The sequence below is a fragment of the Panthera onca genome, chromosome B1 (genome assembly GCF_046562875.1).
Source record: "Panthera onca isolate mPanOnc1 chromosome B1, mPanOnc1 haplotype 2, whole genome shotgun sequence".
Taxonomy (NCBI): domain Eukaryota; kingdom Metazoa; phylum Chordata; class Mammalia; order Carnivora; family Felidae; genus Panthera; species Panthera onca.
Genome location: NC_138342.1, coordinates 124,706,176 through 124,733,218, shown reverse-complemented (window position 1 = coordinate 124,733,218; position 27,043 = coordinate 124,706,176). Strand labels below are relative to the sequence as shown.

Below are 27,043 nucleotides of genomic sequence, written 5' to 3'. Positions count from 1 at the left end.
TCATTATCATTCAATCCGGTCAATGATTTCTCTTGAGTATACAGTTTCAAGTATAATAAACAAAAGTGTTCATCTGTGATGTGATCAGCAGAGCTTCTAATGGGACATAGATAAGAAGCAAAGTAAATACAAATCAACAAACATGACTTTAGGAAAAAACAGCAGTGTCTCTCTAGGGAACTTTAGGGGGAAAAAAAAAAAAACAACCAGAAAACAATCATCCTGCTCAAACAAAGACTAGGTGTAAGAGACATGATTATTAGTTAAACCATCTTAATGAAATGTACAGACCTGTGTGCTCTTAGATAGATAATTCATGTGCAATTTTATTATCTCGCAAGGTTTAATTAAATATTTGCCTTTTGGCTAATCAACAGCAATTAATAAGAGATGCTTATATTCACACAACTTATAAGAAATGTGGACATGGCCTCCATTGGAATTTTAGTGGTCGTCTTAATGAAAGCAAGAGTAAGCAATAACATGACAGCATATATACCAGGCCAGAGCTGAAAACCTGTGTTAGTCAGTGTTCTCTAGAGAAATAGAACCCCTAGGGTGTGTGTGTGTGTGTGTGTGTGTGTGTGTGTGTGTGTGTGTGTATGTGTATGTATATAGAGAGAAACAGAGAGAGAAAGAGGGAGAGACAGAAGGACAGAGATAGATTTATTTTAAGGAGATTTCTTGGCTCCTACAATTGTGGGGGATTCCACAGGGCAGGCCAGAAGGCTGGAGAGCCAGGGAAGAGTTGATGGTGCAGCTCAAGTCCTAAGGCAGACCAGAGGCAGAATTCCTTCTTCCTCCAGGGACTTCAGTCTTCTCACATATGTTCTTTACTCAAAGATTACCGATTTAAACATTAATCTCACCTAAAAAAAATACCTTCACAGCAATGCCTAGACTGGTCTCTGACCAAATATGGGGGCACTGTGGCCTAATCAAGTTGATACATAAAATTAATTATCACAACCCTAGAAAGAAAAAAAAATACGTGAGAATATTTATTTTAAACTAGAAGAATGGAAGTGAAAAGATAAATATAATAAATACTTGATAGGTAAGGTTATCTTTTAAGTACCACACTTCTCAGCATGGAACTAGAAGAAGGAATTTGGATTAAAAGGGCAAAGGTAATAATGGATAACTGATCTGCAAGCATCTCTGTTCTAAGACTGTCATGTTGTGTTTTATGTTTGATATGCACTCAAGGTGTCTAAAATATGCACATGCAGTACACTTTAGGTGCCCCCCAGAAAAGCACAAAATGGCAAGGTAAAGGTGGGACACTTATGAAAAACATAAAGATCCAAGAGTGTCATTTATTTCATAACTTGTCATAAAATAAATGACTTTTTGATCCTCACCATGGTACCACCATTTCATGGCAGCAAGATACTATTTTTTACAGTGTTAGTCTTAAAAACAAACAAACAAATATAATCTCTTCTGAGACTGGGCAACCAAACTTCGAGTAAAATGCAGTGGCTTCATGATCTCACCTCTAAAAGAGGAAATAATAATGGCAGCTCTCTCATTAAGTTGTTGAAGATATCTTATGATATATGACATGAAAAAGTGCTCAGGGCGGTGCCTGGTTCACAGTGAGCATCCATTCCATGTTTATTCCTACTGAGGTGATGAGGGACTTTTTAAAACCCTTGCTGTTGATCTCACTCAGCCTCTTTACTCCTAATGTCTGAACTAAGTTACTAATCTTGCACCTTCCATACACTGTACACTTGTTAAGTGATCAAACCTAGCTTCTCCTTTAGAGAGAAAAAAAATAAAGAAAAGTAATTTCCCAGGTTCAGGCACTACCAAAAGAGAAAGGAATTATAAAGAAGTCATCCTCCCTTCAGGGATTGCAGCCCTGTTTAGGGCCCACAGAAGGCAAGTGGAAATGGGCTGAATTTCAGCCTCCACTTTGCACCTCCTCCCCTTGGGAGCCTAAAAAACACAGTGGTGTCTTTGACCTCGTGTTCCCGAGGGGGTCTGAATAAGGGGTATTTAACTTTACCATATCTTCAAGGCAAATAAAATCTGGTATCTTTCTTTTTGCTAATGGAGTTGATACCAACTTATACAACACCATCCTAATAAACTGACACATAGAGGTTTTCAACAAAAAGAACTTAAATTCATGCAGCAACACCCAAAAAATGGATTGTCTGAGGGGAATAATTGACTTTCTACTCTTATATTCTGCCCATCCTTCCTAGAATCTGCACCCAAAACAGTCAGGAAGGACACACTCAAAGATACAGGAGATGATCCACCAGAAGATTCACCTTTGTAGGAAGGTAGGGTGATTTTTTAGATATTCTACCTTTAGGCCAGACCCCTATGGGGGTGTCTTCCTCTTCCTTAGCTCCCTCTGTTCATTGCTCTCAAATTTAGAAAATTTCTCCTACTCACTACTAGCAAGGGAAATAAGGTGGGAGAAAATGACATAACTATGGGTAGAGCGTGGGTCAAGGGAACAGTCACCTGGAAGGATGAGAAAAAATGGTTTTAGAGACCAAAGGACTAGGATCATCTGGGATTGGGAAGCTGAGATAAAATAGAATCCAGGAGGATGGACTCACTGGCTACAGAGGCTTTCTAGCACACCATAAATGAGGCTGTGAGCCCAGGAAAGGTGGTGGAGGTGAGCTTAGCCACCTCAGGAAAACTCTCTCCAGGACTTTGACCCTTTGACATTTGTATAGTTTGGTGTGGGTTGAATGACAACTCTTCAGAAAGAAACTGCCTGATTACTCCTCAGGAGCATGCTGTATGTGTGCACGTGCTCAAAAGTGCAAAGGAATACTCTCTTTCTCTACTCCATCTAAAGATCTTCTGTTTCCTTCCTGTCCTTGTCCAGTGCAGAAGATGGGAAGGCAAGCAAATGATGCTCAGGAACGTCTCACCAGTAGTCCATTTATATTTTCAGTTACAATTATACCTTTAGTGATAGGAGGAATAGTGCCTCAGTTTCGTATAATAAGCTTCAATGGATTCTGGGAGAAACTGGCAAGTCATTATATTCCAGAGAAATTGTTCTGCCAGGTCCAGATTCACTTGGGTTCTTTGATATTTTAGAATGTAGTGAGGGCTTTTAATCTATACCAAATAAATATGTTAGTATTAATCCTCAGCTACGTTGGGGCTGACTAATCACTTTGTGGATTTTCTATATCCTTTTCTTTTTCTCCTTTCTTACTTTTGGCCCTTTCATTGCTCATTTGCAACTCCATAAGAAATCAAAGAGGAAATAAAAGGAGATGAAACTTAAATCGTTTGGGTTCTATTATTTCTTTGTGATTTACTCTGATTTTGCCAGAGGAAAGTTGGACATTTTAGCTGAAAAGGAAGTTCAGGGCTTACTTGTAAATTTCAGTAATCCATCTTGTCTCTGAAGGAGAGATGACACTGTGCCTTTATTGTAGTGTGTTGGAGAAAGGCCTGACTTTTTTAGAGTTGGTTGACCTGTGTTATTCTGCCTTCACTTTTGGCCGGATGATCATTTCATCTCTTTGGACCTCAATCCTTCGATTGTAATTCGGACTGGATGATTTCCCATTTGCCTAGAAAACTTCCAGTGAGCCACTGGAAGTTGTGGAAATTCATTAGCAACTAAGAATTCTTACCCATCTAACCTCCTTGTGACCATTAGTCATCATTTTATGAGAAAGTTGACTGGAAGTTCAGTGAAATTTGGGGTCATAAAACAGAATCAGAAACCTGGCCTTGCTGTCATTAATCCTTTGCTCCTTCATGCGATCTGACCTCCCTATAGACCACTAGCCAGTTACCACTGCCATCCTTCACTCTCCTTGTTTTCAGGGACTAATCAGAAGAGGCCTTCTCTTCCAAGTTCACTGCTGAGTATGTGAACTTTACTGTAAATAACTCCCTCCTCCCACAGTTCAGAGCCCTGGTTCTCCAATCCACCTCCTTAGCATCTGTAGACTTCAGAATATGCAAGTGATAACTCTTATTCTTTTTTTTTTTTTAACTTTTTTTAAAATTTATTTATTTTTGAGACAGAGAGAGACAGAGCATGAACGGGGGAGGGGCAGAGAGAGAGGGAGACACAGAATCGGAAGCAGGCTCCAGGCTCTGAGCCATCAGCCCAGAGCCCGACGCGGGGCTCGAACTCACAGACCGTGAGATCGTGACCTGAGCTGAAGTCGGACGCTTAACGGACTGAGCCACCCAGGCGCCCCGATAACTCTTATTCTAATAGAACTCAAACACGCTATTTCTACCTCTTTTAACACTTTATTGTTTTCTTCCAGATAGTCCGGTTGTTATATGAAGTCCTCAGCCAGAGAGTGCAATTTTGATCTGTTTTCTTGTTTTCTTGATATTAACAAGGCAGCTAGCTATCTCTGAATTTTTTGGTACTCACTTTGACTGTATCCTAATCTCATTAATGCTATGATGTATACTTCTTCATATGGAACCAGAAATCATAACCAACTCTATGAATGAATTGATAATACGAGGAAACTTTCAGAGTAAAGTACTTTATGTTTACATTAACATACACTTACATTTACATACTCTTAAATGCCAGTGTTCACTTGGTATATAGTACAAACTAGAATGCTTTTGTTGAAATGTAGAGCATATGCAATATAGCTTAATTTCTCCCATAGAAAAGTATGTGTGGTGAATCAGGGCACAGTCAGTTAAGCATTAGACTCTTGATTTTGGCTCAGGTCATGATCTCATGGTTGTGAGATCAAGCCCCATGTGCTAAGGCTCTGTGCTAAGCATGGAGCCTGCTTAAGATTCTGTATCTCCCTCTCTCTGCCCCTTCCCACTTGCTCTCTCTCTCTCTCTCTCTTCTCTCTCTCTCTCAAAAAACAAAGAAAAGTATGTATGATGGATAATTATTTTTATTCCCCACCAATTTTTTACCACTTTAAAAATTTTTGTTGTATCCTTCTCAAATTTTTTTCACTTCCTCTATTTTATGGTTATGGTTATGCCTGTGCTATTGCTGATGATAACTAGCAATGGCTTCCTTCCGGTTCTCCAAAAGTAAACTTTTCTTGTCATGGATCAGACTAGATTCCTTTTCCTTTCCACTTTTTCTATTCTGTTTCATTCTCTCTCGCGCTCTCTTTTTTGTACAAACCCTTTGTTTTCATTCTCTCTCTGAAAACTATATTGAAGTTTCTAAACCTTTCAGACTCATACTGCATACCTGTGTCTTGAGAAATAGTTAGATGCAATGAAGGAAGTTTGATATCTTTGTAATGATAATTTAATGGCTGTACTACTTGATGTTAGAAAATTCCTCAAAGTAAAACAGTCCGAATGAGATTACAATGTGTGCAGTCATTAAGAATATCTGATAGGCATCGTATGAATCATGTATTAAAATGTGTTCTGACTTAAATTTAAAGCATTAGCTTAAACAATTCTCTATAGAATAAATAGTATCTTGACCTAGATTTTGATTATTATCTTTCATTCAGTCTTGAGGAAGACCTTCAAACTCACTTGCCTGAGGCACTTGCAAGCTCCAGGATTTTTTGGCTCATGAAAGAAAGATAAGTCACTCTTGAGAAGTGAGAAATCCTACAGTAAAAACCTAGTGGGGGATTATCTCTGTTTCCTTTAACCAAATCACACCTTTGTATAACCTTAGTTTATTATTATCAGTTTATTTGACTCTGTAACCATAATCCATTGCTGTCATGGGTTAACATCACTACAACTAGTGTAAGAGAGGGTATAGTTTAAATGTATCCCGTTAGGTAATTTTATTTTGAAAGCAATCATTTTTAACTACTAAATTAATATTGCTATTTAAACAAACATGACTAATGGCTGGAAGGCTAGAAGCAAAGAGACCACATAAAACCAGTAAAGAATGAAGGTAGATGAGCAGAGTCAGTTCACTGGGACTGAATCAATGGCTCAAATAGAAACAGGGTAGGGGTGAGAGGGAAATGTGAAATCTCACCCCAGGTAGGAGCTCCCCACAAAGAAGGCTGCAGTAGAACTTTAGCCAACCTTGGTTTTACTTTATCATGTTACTCCCATTCTCAAAATTCCAAGTAAATACTAAGTGCACATTAAATATGTATTTTATGAACGTTGTGGAACATAGTGATAATAGCCTACTGGTATAAATGTTGACAAAGCACAGTTCTCTATTCAGTGTCAACAGAAAGTTTATGTATTTATTTAATTCCTTTCTTATTACATAGCCTGCTAACACTTCCTTCTTTGATGATTTTCGTCCCATTCTTGATTTTAATTGCAATCAGTATTTCATTTTCTTCCAAATATATATCACTAATACTGAGTTCCAGACCTGTTTGTTCAATAGCATCCCTGACCTCTTCCTCTAGAATATCTCATGGACCTCTTTTTAAAAATATTTATTTATTTTTTGGAGAGTGCAAGTGGGGGAGAAGCAGGGGGAGGGGGACAGATGATCCGAAGTGGGTTCTGTACTGACAGGCTGACAGCAGTGAGCCTGATGTGAGGCTCAAACTCACGAACCATGAGATCATGACCTGAGCCAACCAACTGAGTCACTCAGGTGCCCCTCTCATAGACCTCTTAATTTAACATGTCAATGCTCTGGATTTTCTCTCTCTCTGTTCCAGCTTAGAAACCCAACTTACCCTCTTTCAGATTACTCCATTGTAGTAAAGAAATCACTGTCCTTCTAGTTGCTAAATCCAAATGTCTAGGATTTGGTAGCTGCATTGAAATTTTTCCTGGCTTTTTTTTCACCATACTTCACTTCTACCCTAATCTGAGCCACCTCATTCTCTCACCTTGTCTAATGAATGCAGCTGCCTACTGAGAAGTCTTCCTGTCCACTCTGGGCCTCCTATAGCCCATCTTTCACAAGTAGCCAGGAAACGTTTAAACACATCATAAAAATCATGCCACTTTCTTGCTTAAATCTCTCCAATGATTTTGCAACATGCTTGTAATAAAATCTAATTTCCTTATCATGGCTAAAGGTTCTATGTAGTCACCCTTCTACATCACCTCATATGTACCCATTCTCCCCTTGGATTGTTACCCTCCAGCCAAATGTGTATTCTAACTGTCAGGCTATGTGTTAGTTTTCTATGCTTTGTAACAAATCATTACAAACTTACAACCTAGGATAACACATCTATTATCTCATAGTTTCTATGGGTTGGGACTCTAAGACTGTGCTTAGCGTCCCATAGAATGAAAACAAGTGGCTGTCCAGGGCTGAATTCTCATCTGAAGGCTCAACTAAGGAGGTATCTGTTTTCTCACTAGTGTGTTTTTTTGGGGAGCATTTGGTTTCTTCGGGCTGTGACTTTTTCAAAATCAACAACAGAGAGAGAGAGGGACAGAGAGAGAGACTGGAGTGACTTGGATGACAAGATAAAATCTTATATTACAAAAAATAATCATGGAAGTGACCTCTCACACTTTTGCCATATTTTATTGGTTAGAAGTAAGTCACAGATAATACACACAAGAGAAAGGAATTATCCAAAGGTGTGAACACAAGAAAGAGGTAGTCACAGGGAGGCACCTGAGTTGCCTGTCTGCCACACAGCCACATATCAACTCTGCTCCCACCTCTGGAGATTTGCCTGTTCTTTTCCATCTACCTATGATGCTCCCCACCCCACCCCAGCTCCCTGCCTGACTCTTCCACGATTTCAGCTCAAATGACACTTTTACATGGAGGCCTTTTCTAAGAATCCACTCTAAACAAACATCCCCAACACATGTACACACACACACACACACACACACACACACACACTCATGAATTATATTATCCTGTTTTATCTTACTTCATAATCCTAAAATCACCTTGTTTATTCATTTACTACTTGTGTCTCACTCCCCCTACAATAAAATGTCCAAATGACCACTGGAGTGGAGACTCATTTAACATATTTTCAGCGCTTAGAAGTGATATGCAAGAGCATAACTAATGCTGTTGGGTAAATTTAGAGTAATACAAGAATAAAAAGTGGATAGTTCATAATTGGGATAAAGAACTGAAAGAATTATAAGATTCCCACTTGAAAATTAAAAAAAAAAGTCAAAACTCTGTTCTAATATTAGTCTGCTAAGGTGAATAGCCAAGTATAAAATGTACTATTTAGAATTCCCAGCTCTGATTTAAACCTTATAATTATTTATTCCTTCTTGTTTTGAAAGGATTATGAAGGAAAATGATAGTACTTATAAAATGTTTTGTTTCTACAGTGATAATTTTAGTCCTAAATTTATAATACTTCTTTGTATGAAGATTGGAGTATAAGTTTACAGTAGTAAATTTCATCCTAATTTGGACTCCTGTGTCTTTCCAGGTTGGAAACATAGACCAATTGAATAGCTATAATACTCATTGGGGCAAGAAAAAGATATTGAAGCCAGCGTCTTTGTAGAGTTTCATAAGGCAGTCTGGTGGAAGCACTACCTCAGTGTCTAGTTTACAGCTTGACAGATTCAAAAAACAAATGCTTACCAGTTTGCCAAGAAATAATCAGGATGTAGAAGTTGATTTGCATAAACCAAAAATCTTAAAAGACTAGTTTATGCATCAGTTTGCCAGTTTATGCTCGAATCTATATTTGACAAAGCAACAGATCCTGACTGTTAACTTCAGACATAACTTCCCATTTCGCTGTAGATAATAAATGTCGATCAGAAAGTCTATTCCTGAGCACAGAATAAGAAAAGAATCAGATGTCCTTAAAAGATGGGTCTGTCAGGCTTTGACCACCTATATTGCATTACTCTAGGGAAGTCTCTGGCTAGATAACTGAAACTGGCCATTGAAGTCAACCCACCTTCTCTGGAGACTGCTTTGGATACTTGGCAAATTATTCCTCATGCACACCCTTCTGCTGTTTTTATCAGTCATGACATTCTCTCTTCTGGGAAACTTATATTTTGGTGGAATTGATTATAAGCACAACTTTCAGAAAACACAAGTAGGTCTTTACAGCCACAAGTTCTCAGAGGCAACACTCATAAGCCATTTTGCACAATGGGCTACTTTTACGGATGCTTAGTCTGTTTATGAGTGTTGATTTTTACAGCTCAGAGTTTCACTTGACAACCTCCTCCTGTCACTGTTTTCAAACCTTTTGATTCATCCTCCTTGGTACCTGTAGCCTGCTATGAACTGACTGTATACATTGCTCTTTACTTTATTAACTAATCATCTGCTTGGATAGTTTTGGTTACACCAGCAGGAGAAAAAATGAAAAATATTTTTATTATGAATTTCATCCATATTTATAATAATGAGCTATTGGAAAACATCTGCAATTTTCTATCATGATTTTCAACTTTTTGTCTCTGGAACAAAAGGTAATGAAGGGTAAAATGGAAATGCTGAAATAAACAATTTGGGTATCAAGTTTTTAAAAAATACTTTACTCTTCCTTCTATGTGTTGTTGGAGCAATGAAACATGACACTGATGTTCTCTTCCAGCATTTATGTGTTTAATGACTTTCAGGATGAGCTCTATCTACTGAGAATGCTTGCAATGGTCGTTCATTTGATCATCAACAGCACTCCTGTCTCCATCTCATCTTTCAATCTGAATGTTTAAAAAAAGGAGAAATGATTTGGAGAATTTTCAAAGCTTATGTATTTCAAGTGAGACACCCATTTTTTTCTGTTAGGAAACCAGCAAGATTCATCAACCCAGCAAGATTCTGCTTTTATAAAATATGCCTCCTACCTATGAATTTCATACAGAATTAAGTGCATAAAGTAAGTAAATTGTATTTGTGGTAAGCTTTTATTCAGTTAAAACAGCCTCATCAAATATCCTTCTGCACCTTTAAAGGTTTCTTCTTTTCACAAAGACAGCTGCCATTTCAAAAACAATTCTGGAATCAGAAGAGAGGAAAATGTGGAGCTGCAAAAAATATGGGAAAATCACTTACTGGAGTGCCCATGAAGTCTGGAGTCAGGAATTCTGGAGTCATTATCTTTTTCCAATTCAATGAGCTTTCTCTAATTGTTCCTTTGTTAATCACCCAAGTTAAGACATGGAATTCTAGATAAACTATAAAGTGTTACATTATTCCAGTTGTATGGATTGATAGAGGACCAACCTGAGCCCTGAGAAAGTATACCAGGAGTTTGAGATGGAAGGAAGCGGAAGGAGCGGTAATTCCATTGGTGGGACCCAGGCTGAAGAGGATGCCAGGACAATTCTGTTCTTTCTGGGGAGAGGAAGTTAGTAAAAGATACACTTATATAGGGCAAGTGCTAAGATATGAGGGGTACATTGATGAAGTGAAAGGTGCAGGATAGTTAATGTGGATGATATTAGAAGAAGTTTTAATAGTATAGCTTGCTAATCAACATGAATGCTATTGTCAGTAGGTGGTAGTCTGTCAGATTATATGGAGACTATATAATGACATGATTTGGAAGAGTCTCGAGGAGGCCACTCACCTTCAAAGGGACCATTCCCATCTGTGAGATGTAGCTAAAGTCAGTAGGAGGTGATGATTAGGAGCAAGGACTTTGGAGTCACAAAGTCTAAATAAATACCAGGTCTGCTGCTTATTAGCTGGGAAAACTGAAGCAATATGGAAGAACTGAATACATGGTGCACATCTGTGTGTAGCTTCACAAAGCTCTAGAGGCAGAGCTAATCCTAACCAGGCCTGAAACAAATTATTCAAACAGTAGGGTCAGTATCTAGCAGGTTGGGGCTGATCTTGAAGGCACATAAAGGCAACACAGGCTACTTTGGGCAGTAAGAGCCAAAAGGCTCTCAAATTACCTATTCACAAAACAGAGTATTAATCATATTCTCAATGGCAAAAAGGTCTCAATTACAAAAATTAGCTCTGTCTATTACAGTCAGACAAAATTTTGTTAAAATCATATTTGATCTTTTACAGAATATTCACAGAGTGGAGACCAAACATGAATCCTTGAACAATACTCCAAATCCTGCCTCGTAACTAGTGCCAGGGAGACTCTGTGGGCACAGATGCCCCACCTTGGACTTCTAAATCTATCAGTGTTGGCCCTGGGCTCTAGACAGTGCTGCCTCTGAAAACAACATAATCACTATCACTACTCTCAGCCTTGCCATTTTCTGCATGATCGTTATGTGTTTGCATGAGTCACTTGTGGTTCAAAGTCTGAAGCAGATGTCTCTAATTGGCTGACACTGGCAGTGTATCAGTACGCTCATTGCAAAGGAGTCTCAGAAAGTAATGTTTTGGCATACTGAGCTTCTGTACCCGGAAGTGAACTTCTTATAGCTTACAAGGTTTCCTAAAATATGAGTAGAAGGTTCAGAAGCAGAATGACTAAAACAGAATGACAAATTCCCATTATGACCTACCATTCGGGCTGCCCACTGTCAACGTACACCAGTATTCCTATACTTACACATATTTTAAAAAGAAAAGTTACTACCCTCCGTAATACAGTTCTCATTTGTACAACGAAAGTAATGGTCATTCCATACCCAAAAGGAGTCAACCAAAAATATTGCGTGTTACAGATCCAAGATTGTTCAGTAATATCCATCATGCTCAAGTTCTGGTATGATTTCATGTCAATATTTTAGGTAGATGAAAGTTTGTTTATTTCTACAACTTGTCATGCACGATTATATAAAAGTATATACAATTTTCCTCTCCACTGTACATTTTCTTTTTATTTTATCTTTTATTTTTTTCGATTTAATCAGTTTATGTCTTGGAATAACTTAAAAATGCATTCCAAGTGGATACAAGTCCTTGGTGTTTCCAAATATTTGAGATTGTTGGGTCTTCTAATAACTTTAACTATTAGACACAGAGGTTCTGGAAGGCAATCCTCGCCAAGGCTCCCCTTGGTTTCATCCTTATTTCTCCTTTTTTCTTGGTAGGCAAGATCAACCATCTAATCAATATTATAACCATTATGAAGAAACCAAAATACCAGATAACAGTCTTAGCTACTCTAACTCAATGGAAACAAAATGTGTCCCTTGGTAGAATCATTTCTCCCTTTGGTACTAAGGAGCTGTATCTCAGTACATCCTAGAGTTGTGTTGTTAAGAAGTAAAGTTTTGCAAATGGGATATTAGGTGTACCAAGCAGTACCATCCCTATTCTCTGTGTTCTTGGACCTAAGTATCCTGGCTCTGGGAAACAGCACCATACATTGATTCTTGTTTCAGAGTACATACTGTATCCTACAGCACAACATCCCAAACTTAGAAAGTAGTGTGTGTCAGCTGGAGCTCTAAGTCTTCATTTGTTTCCTTTTATAAGGTCAGGATCTTATGGATAATAGATTATGTGTAAAAGCAGTTAAACCATGAGTATCAACAAACTCCCTTGTTTCATCCCCGAGAAGCCATTTGCATTGTAGCCATAAATAAGGCATTTATAAGTCCATAGGTGGTGATGCTGTCAGAAGCATAGCCAACAGGGAAGGCAAATATATATACAGAATACATGTCTGTTCTAGTTAGGACAAAATACTGCCTCCTCTGTGATGGAGGGGATATAGTATAACCAGCATGCTATTAGCTAGTAGATTGGTCCTTCTAGAATATGGTATCCAATCAGGAACATGGGGTTATTTATTGCTACTTGCAAAATGGGCTCTCAGCAGTAGCAAAAACTAGGTCATCTGTGGGGTGGGAAAATGCTCGTTACTGTGCCTATCCATGTGTTCCTTCCTTTCCTACCAATATGATCATGTTGCTCATAAACCATTGAGTAAGCTCTAGAATAAATTTACCTCCACTGAGCAGGAAAGTCTACCTGACTGTTAAGAGACTCTTTTATCTACTCTGGGTCTATTCAAAGTAGTCTATCCAGACTCTTTTTTTTTTAATGTTTATTTTTTGAGAGACAGTGAGTGAGCAGGGGGGTGCACAGAGAGAGGGGGAGAGAGAGAATCCCAAGAAGGCTCTGTACTGTCAGCGCGTAGCCCATCACAGGGCTTGAATCCATGAACTGTGAGATCACGACCTGAACTGAAACCAAAAATCGCTTAACCGACTGAGCCACCCAGGTGCTCCTACCCATATAACTCTTATCCAAACTTCCATGTCAGCAATCTTGCTTTTCCCATGTCTCTGATCTTTCAGGAAAACTAATAGATAATACCCATATATCAGCATGGACTCTTTCCTCAAACACTTCCTCCATCTGGGTAAAGTGGACAAGAAGATATACCATTCAATATTCTGCCCACTGGGAGGATTAGCCCAGTTGGAATTCTTACCTTTTGTACCATGGCATAAAATGTTGAAGAGAATTTAGCAAAATTTTTAGAAGTGTTGTTCAGGGTCCTTCAGAAGGTGATGCAAAGATGAGGTAGGTAATATGCAAGGATTTTATTTGAAGAAATGCTTCTTTGAGAGAAAATAGGGAGGGAGCTAGAGAAGGCTAAGAGAGCCATCAGACTCTGATGCAGTTCTGATCTCAAATAAAGGAGAGAGAGAGAGGTTTGGTGGAAGTACCCTAGACTGATAGAAGGTTTGGGGAAACAACAGGGAATCCTTAAGCCAAAGTTGGCCTTCAGAGAAGTCAGTGTCTCTCAAGAATGGGTTTGCTTTAGTACTTCTTCTGCACACAGTCATTGGCTGGGAATGATCTCTGGGAGGTGTGGAACCACAAATTTCAAAACACAGTAGCTGGTACCCTTGGTTAATTACACACCCTGTAGTCAAGTCAATGGTCTCTGAGGTGCATTCTCACGGCCACTGTGATGCATAAGATATTCTCAGTTATCTGATTATCCTAGAAAAAATGTAAAGATGTTACAGCTAACATTGTTCAAAGAGCCACTGAAATTATTATTTTTTAATATAATTCATTGTCAAATTGGCTAACATACAGTGTGTAAAGTGTGCTCTTGGTTTTTGGGGTGATTCCCATCATTCATCGCTTACATGCAACACCCAGTGCTCATCCCAACAAGTGCCCTCCCCAATCCACCCTCAGTTTATTCTCTGTATTTAAGAGTCTCTTATGGTTTGCCTCCCTCCCTCTCTGTTTTTAACTATTTTCCCCCCTTCCCTTCCCCCATGGTCTTCTGAAATTGTTATTCTTAAAACTTTGTTTTATAATATTCAAAATTCTTCCTTCCTGGGTATGTTTTTGGTTCACTGACTTTCTATTTTCCCTTGTGGTCCCTTATGTTACTTAAAATTTTTTTAATGTTTATTTATTTTGAGAAAGAGAGACAGCAAGCATGAGCAGGGGAGGGGCAGAGAGAGGAGGAGAGAGAGAATCATAAGCAGTATCTGTGCTGTCAGCACAGAGCCTGACACGGGGCTCGAACTCACGAACCATGAGATCATGACTTGAGCCAAAATCAAGAGTCAGACACTCAACCAACTGAGCCACCCATGTGGCCCTACTTAAAAATTTTGAATAAATCACATAGAACCATAATTACTTTTGTAATAAAGAGGGTCAAGATGGGGGTAATTACCAAGAGAAGTCAATGGTCACTAACCTGGCCTTCATAAGATGACTCTTTCTGGATGGATTACTCTAGTCAAAGACCTGTTCCTCAGTTTTGAAAATCCAGAACCATGACTACAGCATATCAAGTGGTGAACAACCTTAGTAAACACAAAATAACTAAAGACACATGCTGACACATAAGCCAAATGCCAGTGCATTTGTAGTGGGAATATATTAATTTATTTGTAGTGAGAATATAATTTCAAGGATAACCTAAATATTCATGGTTGGTTAACCAAAACACAATTTCCGTCCATTTAGGAAACTCTACAAAGAGAAGGAAATTATACATATTATTGTTAAGCATGGGATAAGAGGAAAGAAAGCTAAAATAATAATTTAGGAGAGAATCTTTGGAGTCAGATCAACCAAGGTTCTTTGTAGAATGTTCCTGTAAGTAACCAGTTTCACCCATAAAGAACTGATGCCCTTTTTACTTTATTTCACTCTTCTTGAGGAACATTCATAATTTTCCCTGTCCTGACTATAACTAATACTATAAAATCAATATCTGTTCCAATTATAATCCCAAATATACTAAACTGATGAATGTATTATTGTGTGCTCAGTTTTTCATTGCCTTGGTTGGAGCTCAGATTTTTATATTGCTATGTTGTTTGGGGATGACTTCATCTTCCACACCTCTGTGCCCCTATATTCTAGAATTCATGTGAATCTAAAGAGCTAAGGTTTTCTGCCATTGTATTCTCTGTATACCTGGCACACCTCTACTCATTTTTCGAGACTCAAAATTACATTTCAAACATTATTCTCTATAAAGTGTTTTGTAGCTGTCAAACTTCCACTCAGTCCTGGGAAGCTGCATAGTCCCTCCTCAAGGCACCCAAGGTGATGTTATTTTATAGCACTTATCATGTGGTACTGTAGATTTCCGTAGGACTGGATGATCCAGGGAGGCACGTTGGCCATGATGGTCTGTGCTGTACCAGGTCCCATTAGAATAATTGGTTATGCAAACTGGCTGAAGGAACATAACTCATGGGGTGTGAATGCCTGGGTGTCCTGAGGTCAGTACTAGAGGAGAATTAGATCTGAGTGCAGAATGTGAGGCTGAATGAGTCAGGAGCAGAGAGGATTAGGCACAGCCTGGGGACCAGAATGGGATGGCTAGGACTTAAGTGATTGAGAAGAAAAGGACATCAGTCCAGTTCTTTCTGATGCAGGTGCAGATGGGTCACAGAGCTTGAAAACAAAGAAATAGTTGTCTCTTTTGCATGTCTGTCTTGATTCCTAGGCTGTGAGTTCACTGAGAACATGATTTATCTTTGTATTCCTACTCTAACAGACTACCTGGCCTACTGAAGTGATGAATGGATGGATAGATAGATGAATGGTTGGTTGGATGGATGAATGGATTTAGACTTTCAAATTTAGTGCATAGGACTGCTACTCCATATTTTTTTGTTATGTCTAATTCAGCTTTTATTTATACTTTTATTTAATAAAGTTATTTTAGTATGAGACTGAACTGGAAGTTACAGAATTTTACCAAATGTGATATTTATCATCTTATTTAAAACAATCTTTGAAAAATATTATTATATTCAATATAATATATAATATGTTTATATGCTTATATATATTGTTAAAATTGTTCATAGAACCACTGAAGTTATTATTATTATTATTTTTTTTTTTTATTTTTTTATTTTTGGGACAGAGAGAGACAGAGCATGAACGGGGGAGGGGCAGAGGGAGAGGGAGACACAGAATCGGAAACAGGCTCCAGGCTCCGAGCCATCAGCCCAGAGCCTGACGCGGGGCTCGAACTCACGGACCGCGAGATCGTGACCTGGCTGAAGTCGGACGCTCAACCGACTGCGCCACCCAGGCGCCCCTGAAGTTATTATTTTTAAAACTTTTTTTTATAATATTCAAAATGCTTTCTTCCTGGGTATGTTTTTGGTTCACTGACTTTCTGTTTTTCCTTGTGGTCCTCTATGTTACTTACACATTTTTTTTAATGTTTATTTATTTATTTTGAGAAAGAGAGCAAGCACGAGCAGAGGAGGGGAAGAGAGAGGAGAGAGAGAATCATAAGCAGTATCTGTGCTGTCAGCACAGAGCCTGACACGGGGCTTGAACTCACGAACCATGAAATCATGACTTGAGCCAAAATCAAGAGTCAGACATTCAACCAAGTGAGCCACCCAGGTGCCCCTACGTAAAAAGATCATGAGATCACATGATCTCATCTATATAATATATATATTCTATAGAATATATAATCTATATGTAAATATATAATATGCTTATATATAAAATATGCTTACATATATTCGATACATATAGAATATATGTTTTGTTCATGAATTTAGAATTCCCCTTGTGTATACAGTTAGATCTTTGTCCTTGGAAAATGGGAAATTTCACTTCTGAATTGAATTGGAAAAATATTGATATGCCTCTTAATATCTTAAAATGATATTTATATACATATAAGCAGATATGTATATACACATATATTTTTATTATGATGTGCACACATAATTAAGCTTTTGAAAGATGTGACAACTGTTAAAGCATATTATTTTGTTGAAATTTGCCTACACTTGTAGAAAACATTGTCATTGTAGTTTTATCCAGTGTGTGGAGGCACAAAATGAGTAAAATTAGCAAAAAGCATATAAAGTATGTTCAAATTCAAATGGCACTTTTTTTAATTGGCAGATTTAGCTGTCTGAGAAAACAGAATGCAGCAAACAGAATTCAGAGTATAAAAACACTGAAAAAAATGGGGAAATAAGTTTTAATAACAACTAATATTTATAAGACATTATAAAAGAAAGTTCTCTGTATACTTTGGCATTAAAAACAATGTGGTTTGCACACATTGAGTGAGAAAAAAAAAACAATTAAAACTGAATTTAAAACCAAGATAATATACATTAGATGTCAAGACAGGTAAAAGATTTTCAAGCCGGATCCTAAAGGCTTTCCAAGCTTCTTAGATGTTGATGATTTTCAGGCAATTATTTCCTATACCCTTAATTTTAAAATGTGCTTTCCTAACATTAGTATGACTGAGTATCATGCCTTCAGCCTGTTGCTTCTCCTTTTCCAGCTCTCTTGCATTTTACAGAATCTTGCCAAACAATTTGAGAATGTGTAGTTCAAAAACTATTTGCTGATTATATTTGATTGAATCTTAAAAGTTATTTTTCTAGGTTCTTTTAACTGCAAAACACTTAGGACAATTAGAAGAGTGTTATACACATTGGTACAATCTATAAAAATGCTTTCAACTCTAAATTCAGCATAAAAATTATTGCTTGCAAACATCAATAAGCAAATGGCTTTTTATTTTACCTTAGAATATTTAGTTCAGTGCACTGTTTATGTAAGATCAATAAATATTGACTAGATTTCTCCACCTAATTTATTTTACAAATAGGAAATAGTAAAACCTCAAAAATATTTTATATTTTCAGCCAGGTAAAAAAAATGCACATAATCACTTGACTACACAGATAGAATATTTTGGGGGCACCTGAGTGGCTCAATCAGTTAAGCACCCAACTCTTGATTTCAGCTCAGGTCATGATCTCACAGTTGGGGAAATCGAGCCTGAGTCAGGCCCTGGGCTGATAGGGTGGAGCCTGCTTAGGATTCTCTCCCTCCCTCTCTGTCATCCCCTCCCCCACTTCCACACACACTTTCTCTCTCTCTCAGAATAAGTAAATAAACTTAAAAACAAAACAATAACAACAAAAAATCAAATAGAATATTTTAGCCTCCATTTTTTAAACTAATTTCATCAAATCTCGATGTAACAATAGAAAAATATATGTAATTCCGTATAATCTTTAATGCAATTTCTTTTTTTTTTTTATTTTTTAAGTTTATTTATTTATTTTGAGAGAAACAGAGACAACATGAGCAGGGGAGGGGCAGAGAGAGAGGATCCCAAGCAGGCTCTTAATCAGCACAGAGCCCCATGTAGGGATCAAACTCATGAAATCATGAGATCATGACCTGAGCCGAAACCGAGAGTTGGACACTTAGCCAACTGAGCCACCCAGGCACCCACTCTTTAAAGGAAATTTCTTAATAGAATCTTAGAGTTTCAACTATGACTTTAGAAAATGTATAATGTTAGGGGTGCCTGGGTAGCTCAGTCAGTTAAGCGTCTGACTTCAGTACAGTTCACCATCTCACAGTTCTTGGGTTCGAGCACTGCGTCAGGCTTTGTGCTGACAGCTCAGAGTCTGGAGTCTGCTTGGGATTCTGTGTCTCCCTGTCTTTCTGCCCCTTCCCTGCTCATGCTCTGTCTCTCTGTCTCTCAAAAATGAATAAATGTTGAAAAAAATTTTTACAGAAATTAAATGTTATAAAATGTTCAATGTGAATAATTGATATCTATAATTAACACTTACTAATTTGTGTTTTTTTAATTAAGTTTTACTTCATTTGGACTACATCCTTAATTATTGTGTAAATTAACATTCTTTAGTTGTAAGTAATAAAAGTCAACTCTGGCTAAGTTCAGAAAAATTAATTTATTGGAATGGATTTCAGAGGTTCACAAAATCATTGTGAAGCTGTGAACAAGACTTGGGAAGGGCAGATATGAGGACAGATCCTGGGGCCAGAAACCAAGAACTGTGTTTTATTATCTCAAGGCAGACAACAGCTACAGATGTGATGACAGGCCAGGATTCATATCAGCCTCTAAAATCCAAAGTTACGCAAATAAGCATTTTGATTGGGTAGGCAAATTTCAACAAATTGTCCTTCACATTGGAGTGTTTGTCCATCTAAACCCTCCAGAACCTCACTAATGTGAGAAAACTCCTGTGTTTTCATAAGATGTATATTGTCCCTTTTCCCATGCATTTATAGTATGAGGGTATAGAGTACCTGGTATATCTTGCTCTCCAGTTTCTGCTAAACAACCAATCAGTGTCGCAATCCAGCCTGATATTCTACAAGATGGTAAGAGAATTAAGGTCCCTGTCAACTAAATTGCAGCAAAGAGCCAAAGTTGACAGATTACTGAGGTGGAAAATAAAAGTGTACTTCTGTTCTTGCTAAGTAAAAGCAAATCACTTCTGTTTTGTTTTGTTTTTCTGTGAATCAAAATATGGGAGTAGGCAGTATATGCTGCTTATCAGGTTGCTCCAGCAAGAAAGCTCTCTCAGGAACAGCGGCACAATGATTAATCTTTTATTCTTCAAAACGTACATCTACTTTGTCCACCTAACCCAAGGAAACAAATAGGAATATGCAAAGAATTTTCACTCCTAAGTTTTCCATGTGTGAAGTTCCTTGCAGATGTAGTATTACTTTCCATTTATTCTCCCATGACCAAGATATGAATGAAATATACTAGGTAGTGACACTTAATATGCTGTTTAAAGTCTGAAACTCCCCTGAATGCACGCTGAACTAGTTTGTCTACATTGTTTATCAAAATATATAGATTGGTAATCCGTACCTACTTTATAGCCTGCTTTGGCTGTGTGACCAGTGGAGTATAACGACCCCTTGATGGGGCGCCTGGGTGGCTTGGTCGGTTAAGCGTCTGACTTCGGCTCAGGTCATGATCTCACGGTCCGGGAGTTTGAGCCCCGCGTCAGGCTCTGTGCTGACAGCTCAGAGCCTGGAGCCTGTTTCAGATTCTGTGTCTCCCTCTCTCTCTGCCCCTCCCCTGTTCATGCTCTCTCTCTGTCTCAAAAATAAATAAACGTTAATGACCCCTTGATGAAAAGAAACCCTTGTACACTGTTGTGGAAATGTAAACTGGTACAGCCAATATGGAAAACAATGTGGAGCTTCCTCAAAAAACTAAAAACAGAGTTACTGCATAATCCAGCAATCTCACTCCTGGGTTGGGAAGAAACAAAATCTTCATCTCAAAGAGATACCTACATTCCCATGTCCATTGCAGCATTATTCACAATAGCCAAGGCATGGAAACAATCTAATGCCCTCCAGTGGATGAATGAATAAAGAAAATGTCACACACACACACACACACACACACACACACACACACACTGGAATATTATTTAGCCATAAAAAAGAATAAAATTTTGCCATTTGCGACCACAAAAAAATTGTATACTTGAAAGATGCTGGGAGTAATCTTAAGTGTTCTCAGCACACACATACCAGAAGAGTTCATTATAAGGTGGTGAATATGTTAATTACCTTGGTCTTGGTAATTATTTCACAATTTGTATATATATTAAATCATCATGTTGTACATTTTAAATATATGCAGTTATATTTTTCAGTAATTTTTCAATTATTCCTTGACATAGATTGGGGAAAAAATAAAGTATATATTAAGACTTAAATCCAACAATAAATAAGAGATCCCCAGGTAAACTTTTGTTCTAGAGACGAAGGTCATCACGTGCAAATGAGGGAGAACCAAAGAAGTTGTATATGGGTGTCAGGACCAATCTGAAGTTGCATTATACCTTTTTGTTTTTAATTTATTTTGAGGGAGACAGTGCGACCTGGGGAGGAGCAGAGAGAGAAGGAGAATCCGAAGCATGATGTGGGGCTTGAACTCGCAAAACTGAGATCGTGACCTGAGCCAAAATCAAGAGTTGGACGCTTAGCCGGCTGAGCCACCCAGGCACCCCCCATTATGCTTTCTTGCCCCTGCTTCTCTGTATCTTTTACCCAGAGGAATCTTTTTGAGTAAGTCTTGCTAGAGTCTGGTGAATCTTTCCAATTATCTGACCCACTGTAATTGCTGCATAAAGGTAGAATCTCAAGAACTTCCTCTTGATGCTCTTGTACCGTAATAACCTTTATTCTAAAGGTCAGGTGATCACTAAAAATTCCTACCATCAGAAAAATAACCATAGGATGGGCCCAGAGTTTACTAGGCCTATTTTAGACTTAAAAAAACCAAAAAATTAATTTACCTTAAATCTATTAATAATGGATTAAAAATTAGCATTAGCATTAACTCAGAATTAGTGTATGGTATCTAACAACCCGAAAGTTTTGGGTATACTCTTTTTTCCAGTACAGTTACCTGAGTGAATAAATATAGTTACCTTTAAAGAAAAAAAGGAGAAAGATTCAAGTGCACTTTGGGTATAATGTCTGGACTCCAGGGTACATAGCTTTCATTCAAGGAGCTGTGGTTCTCATCTTGGCATTTAATGAAAAATCAGTACTCTCTACTGTCTATTATGGGAACTCAAGCCAGGCTTCTGTTTATCAGGTTTAGGGGATCTTTTTTCTTCTTACACAAATTAAGTTCTAAGTATAAAGGTTACCCATTAGTTTGATTCCTAGCAATGTCATGACAAATTAATCATAGCCACAGATCTCTGTAGATCAGGCTATTCTAATGAACACATTGGCATGGCTGAATATTATGGCAAATGTACCTAGTCTCCCACTGAGATTTAATAATTCCACTGACCTCTTCTACCTTGGGAACATTGCATCTCTGTTAAAGTCATGGTGCTTTTTTTCGATTATAACACTTCCCACCAGCACTTTTAACCTAGGGAAATAAGTTAGTAGAGAACTTACAGAGGTTTGGCATTTTCCTCTTTAGATCTCAAATTGTTGGTGAAGGGAAGATTTTTAAGACTTTCTTAGGGAATATAGTTAGAAGGTGAGCCATATATGATATATGCACCCTAGCATCCTATCTCTGAAAGACTTTAAATTTCTGCCTTTAAACCAAATTTTTTGCAACACAAATTACTATCCATTTGGCCAGATATACATTAACTAAACCAGGAAACTATTAAATAAACTGTATCTAATCACCTAAAATAACACATGGAATCTAAAGTCTTTAAAAAATCTACCCATCATGACAAATTTATACTGATATTACATTTCAAATTCTGGTATTACATTCCCCACTTTTTGTTCAAACGCCCTAAAAATCCATTCTGGAGGAAAAACAATGTTTCTGGAATTTGGCTGACATAAACTAGCAAATTCTGTGCACACGCGCATGTTTGTCTGTGCTTGTGTGTGTATGTGTACACATGAGTCATCTCAGAGTTGTATTTTTTCATTTTTGTCCCCTAGGACACTATGAGATTTAAATCTAATTACAGATGTGAATATTATGAGGTGCTGAGTAAGAAAGAAATTATTGTATTTTTTCTTCAAGGGAACAACCTCAGGCAAAAAAGTAACAGTATCTTCAAGCAAGGGAAGAATAGCTGTGTGACCAGTGGAGTATAAAGTGGATTATTTATCTTTGCAAAGACGCTTCAGTGGAAGATAGGTAAGAGGGGCTTTGGACTTCCGCTTACTCAATGTCTTCTGAATATGCCTGAATAACTCCATTTATATTGTTAAAGCAGCACTCTTTTCTGATGAATGCCCTGACATTCACATGACAGATCTTCCTGGGCTATAGAATCAGCTCTTGTTGTGATTAAGTCACTTGACTTTTTGTGCCAGGATGGTTATATAAAGCACGGTTAGCCCATGCTTTGAAAACAGAGATTTAGTATTTTTAGTTTGTCACTCTCTTCCTTATATTATCCAGTGTCACCAAAAGCAACTACTCAACCGCAAATACTTGGATTCCTCATTGTTTCACAATGATCTTTGGTTGTGGTAGCTCCATGATCTGTTAGACTTTTACTCTCCCCAATGGAAAATTTTTCACAAGTAATCTCGGTTGATAATTGCTGTTTCATCAACGTTGTCATGGTTTGCTACCTTTCCTTGTAAGGACAAGAATCAGAGCTTCATTGCTTTTCACCTTAATGTAGATAGATGATCAATCGTAAGAACCCTTCCCTGAAGTTCCTTTTCCCACAATCCAGCCTCTGGTGCCAACATTTATGTCAGTTAGGATTTAATCCCAAGCAACAGAATTTTGCTGTACTTCATTTAGACAAAAGGAAATGGACAGAGATCTGAAAAGCTGGGCTTGGGAACTGGTAGGAATCAATGCAGATTCTGAGACTAAGGAAGCAGAAACCACAACCATATCTTGGCAGGAATTATCTTGGCAGGAGGCCACTGCTGGTATGGAGTAAATGCCAAAACTTTTGGGGTTCTTTGTCTTGCTGCTCAAAATTCAAATTCTAAGGTGGAAGCCTGAAATTGACCCTCTTCAGTCATATTCTCTCCTGATTAGATAAGTATAAGGATACCTGCTACTGTCCCACTGAATTGTATCTAATGGAATTTGATATTTCCTCAAGATGTATTTTTAGGAAGAAGAATGCGTAACAGCCAACCTACATACAAATAAATTAATTTGATCCAAAATTGTATTTATTTTCTTATATTTTTTAATGCCTATTTATTTTTGAAGGAGAGAGAGAGCATGACAGGGGAGGGGCAGAGAGGAGGAGACACAGAATCCGAAGCAGGCTTCAGGCTCTGAGCTGTCAGCACAGAGCCCAACATGGGGCTCGAATTCATGAGCTGTAAGATCATGACCTGAGCCCAAGTCTGATGCTTAACTGACTGAGCCACCCAGGTACCCCTATCCAAAATTTTAGATAATTATATTAATTAATTTATCTATTACAAATTTAAGGCAGGTGGTTTGTGACTTGACTATTATGATTTAATCAATGTCTCCCTGTAACTTTTCATTGCATTTTCTAGTTTTTTTCTATAATTTCCCTTCCTTTCTTTTCTTCCCCTTAATTTTTCCTGTGTCTTATTTCAGTATTCCATTCCTGAAAAATGTTTAGATGCTAACAAACTAAGCACATATATGTACCTCCCTTCCCTCCCAAGATCCCAGTGAAATAAAAATGTGTAAGTACCACAAAAAAAATACTAATAACAGTGATGAAAATAGGGTATTAGCTATCAATGGATGAGAGATTTAAAAAACCACCTTAAGATACAAAGTGGAAGGGAGTGGGGTAAAGGATGAAACAGGTAGAGAAAGCCATAGCACTGGAGCAGCCAAGGACAGTCTTCAACATAAACCCTGGAGTCATTGTTCAGCATCTACAGGGCAAGAAGAGCAAGAAATGAGAAGGGAGGTTGAAAATAAGGGCAAAAATAGTCTGTATATGATAAATTTCACCACTCAAACCCCTATTTATTTATTTTTTTTTAATTTTTTTTTAACGTTTATTTATTTATGAGACAGAGAGAGACAAAGCATGAACGGGGGAGGGGCAGAGAGAGAGGGAGACACAGAATCGGAAGCAGGCTCCAAGCTGTGAGCCATCAGCCCAGATCCCGACGCGGGGCTCGAACTCACGGACCGTGAGATCGTGACCTGAGCCGAAGTCGGACGCTTAACCGACTGAGCCACCCAGGCGCCCCTCAAACCCCTATTTAACACCCTCACTCCTAGGAGCAAGAAGGAATACTTTAAACCAAAACTCTTCTATAAAGACTTTCAATGAACTTTCAGTTGAAAGTTTAGGCTCCAGGTGTGCATGTTGGTACCTCAGGCCTGACTACGTCTTCTGGCATAGCGGGCACAGCCAGATAGCTTCCCCATGTTTTCACTCTAAAAGAAACTCAAGAAGACAGGACTTGCCCACCTTACCCAGAGCTTTGAAAATTCTTACCCAAGGAGGAAACTTGGAGAACAGTCCCATTTAGACAATAGAGGAAACTCAACACCAGAAATCCAGTCTTTCTTTCTTATATAAGAACTGATGTCTTTAGCATTGATGCTGATTGTCCCCTATCATCCACTCTTTCTTATTTTCCACAGTTATAGGATCTTGACTTTTAGCAAATCACATGGCTACTCAAAATGAAGATCATATTTTCAGCTGCCTTTGAAACTAACGATGACATTGTGATGAAGTCCTTGCCAGTGCTATGTAGCACAAAAGATGTGTTCATCTCTTGGGATGAGTATGCATGCCATTATTCCCCTGTGCATCCTTCCTTCAGAGAAAATATACACATATGCTTGGGAAGCAGCCATTGTGGACAATGAATGATCTTGGGAGTGGTATCCATATATAGTGGAGTTACAAAGCCAAAGAAACTGGGAATCTGACACTGTGGAGTATCATTCCAATTCTATATATTTTTTCCTGTTATTAGCAGCTAATTACCTAATATTAATTAATATAAAAACAAAGAACAATAACTATGTAAAAGAGATATGTCAACATTAACAAAAGAAAAGAATTTTCTGGAGGAAAAAATAATTTAGAGAAAACTAATTAATATATTCAGAAATAATTGTACGTCCATAAACGATAGTACGCCTATAAAAGAGTTTATACAAAAGGATGAATAAAAGAACAAGAACTATCAAAGACTAAGAAATATGATTTATCTCACAAAAAAATCAATAAAATACTGAAAAATAATACTGTCCAAAATGTCCAAATTTTAGAACCAAAAAGGCAAAGAAAATAAAAATGAAATAAAAATCAGAGATAAAAAGGACAAATCTAGGTTGATGTTTAATAAGCAAGAATCATAGAAAAAGAAAATGAGAACATGAAATAATTTTTTAAAAATAGAAGATTATTATCTAAATCTGAGGAAGAATGTGAGTACTCAGCTGACAAGTTCTACTAGAGAACTCCATGAAATGTCAGAACAGAAAGGATACAAAAGTCCAAAAAATGTCTTAGTTGAAGGAAAAAACCAGATGTGCGATATTCATTATGACCATTCACAGAGATCTGGTTCTTCTTTCAGACACATGGCAAGATCAAAGTTACCTGCTCCCTTAAAACTGAGCATCGCCATGTGACTTCAAGTAGGAGAGGAAATGATGAATATAATTTTGGATGAAGGCTTTAAAAGCTAATGTGCAATTTACTCTCATCTTCCAGCTGCCACAAACCAGCAATGCTCCAGGGGGTAATAATCCTCTTAGCACGATTATGCTATTGAACATAGTATGGAACAAAACCCAAGGCTGACCTGGGATGGTTACATATTGTAATCAGGAGATAAACTTCATCATTTTAGGTCACTGAGATTTGGGGATGTCACTGCAAACACGGATCTTATCACAAAATCCCATCAAAAAAATGAAAATTGGCTCTAGGCTTCTTATCATTAACAATGAATACTGGGTGGGGGGGGGTGTGGTGGAAATCAATACCTTCTAAACTGAGAAATGATTGTTAACCATTAGAATGTCCAACCCTGCCAAATAACCATGGGTAAAATGAGCACATTTTCAGACATGAAAGAACTCAAAAACTTTACCTCATATATTCTTTCTTCAGTTGTTCCTTGGAGATGTGTTCAGTAAAACAAAAATGATTCAGAGTAATTTTCATCGTGGAAGATCATGATAATGGAGATGACTGAAATGATGATTGAGGTATCAGAAACACTTTGAGAACAATTGTAGGGAGTAGTTAAGATATATTGGCTTCCCCTAGAGGATTATCATTTGCTTCTTTGCACGCTGAGACATCCTAAAAACCTTTCTCCAGAGCAAAGATCAGAAGGGGGCACTCTAGATCTTAAGTCAGTATTAGCATTCAAACTGTAACTGCATCCCCTCCCACCTCACCAATTCTAGGTGGGGAAGAGAGAGGAAGCAATAAGAACAATTACAAATGGAAGAATCAGCTCCAGAAGCTTCTAGCCATCCTGTCATTCATTTGATTAATTCAAAAAACATTTTTG

General features: G+C 37.8%; 1 protein-coding gene across 7 annotated transcripts in view; it reads left to right on the top strand.

Moving 5' to 3' along the window:
- TTC29 (tetratricopeptide repeat domain 29) overlaps positions 1-27,043 on the top strand; it is a 669,793-nt gene that overhangs the window by 395,406 nt on the left and 247,344 nt on the right. For 5 of the 7 annotated variants that reach the window (XM_060654018.3, XM_060654019.3, XM_060654022.3 and 2 more), the window contains exons 4-5: positions 9,656-9,746; positions 22,605-22,721. The gene's annotated coding sequence lies outside the window, so the exon portion shown is untranslated. Of the gene's footprint in view, positions 1-9,655; positions 9,747-22,604; positions 22,722-25,917; positions 25,944-27,043 lie in introns of those variants that run through there. The other 2 variants (XM_060654020.3, XM_060654024.2) reach the window with 2 other exon arrangements.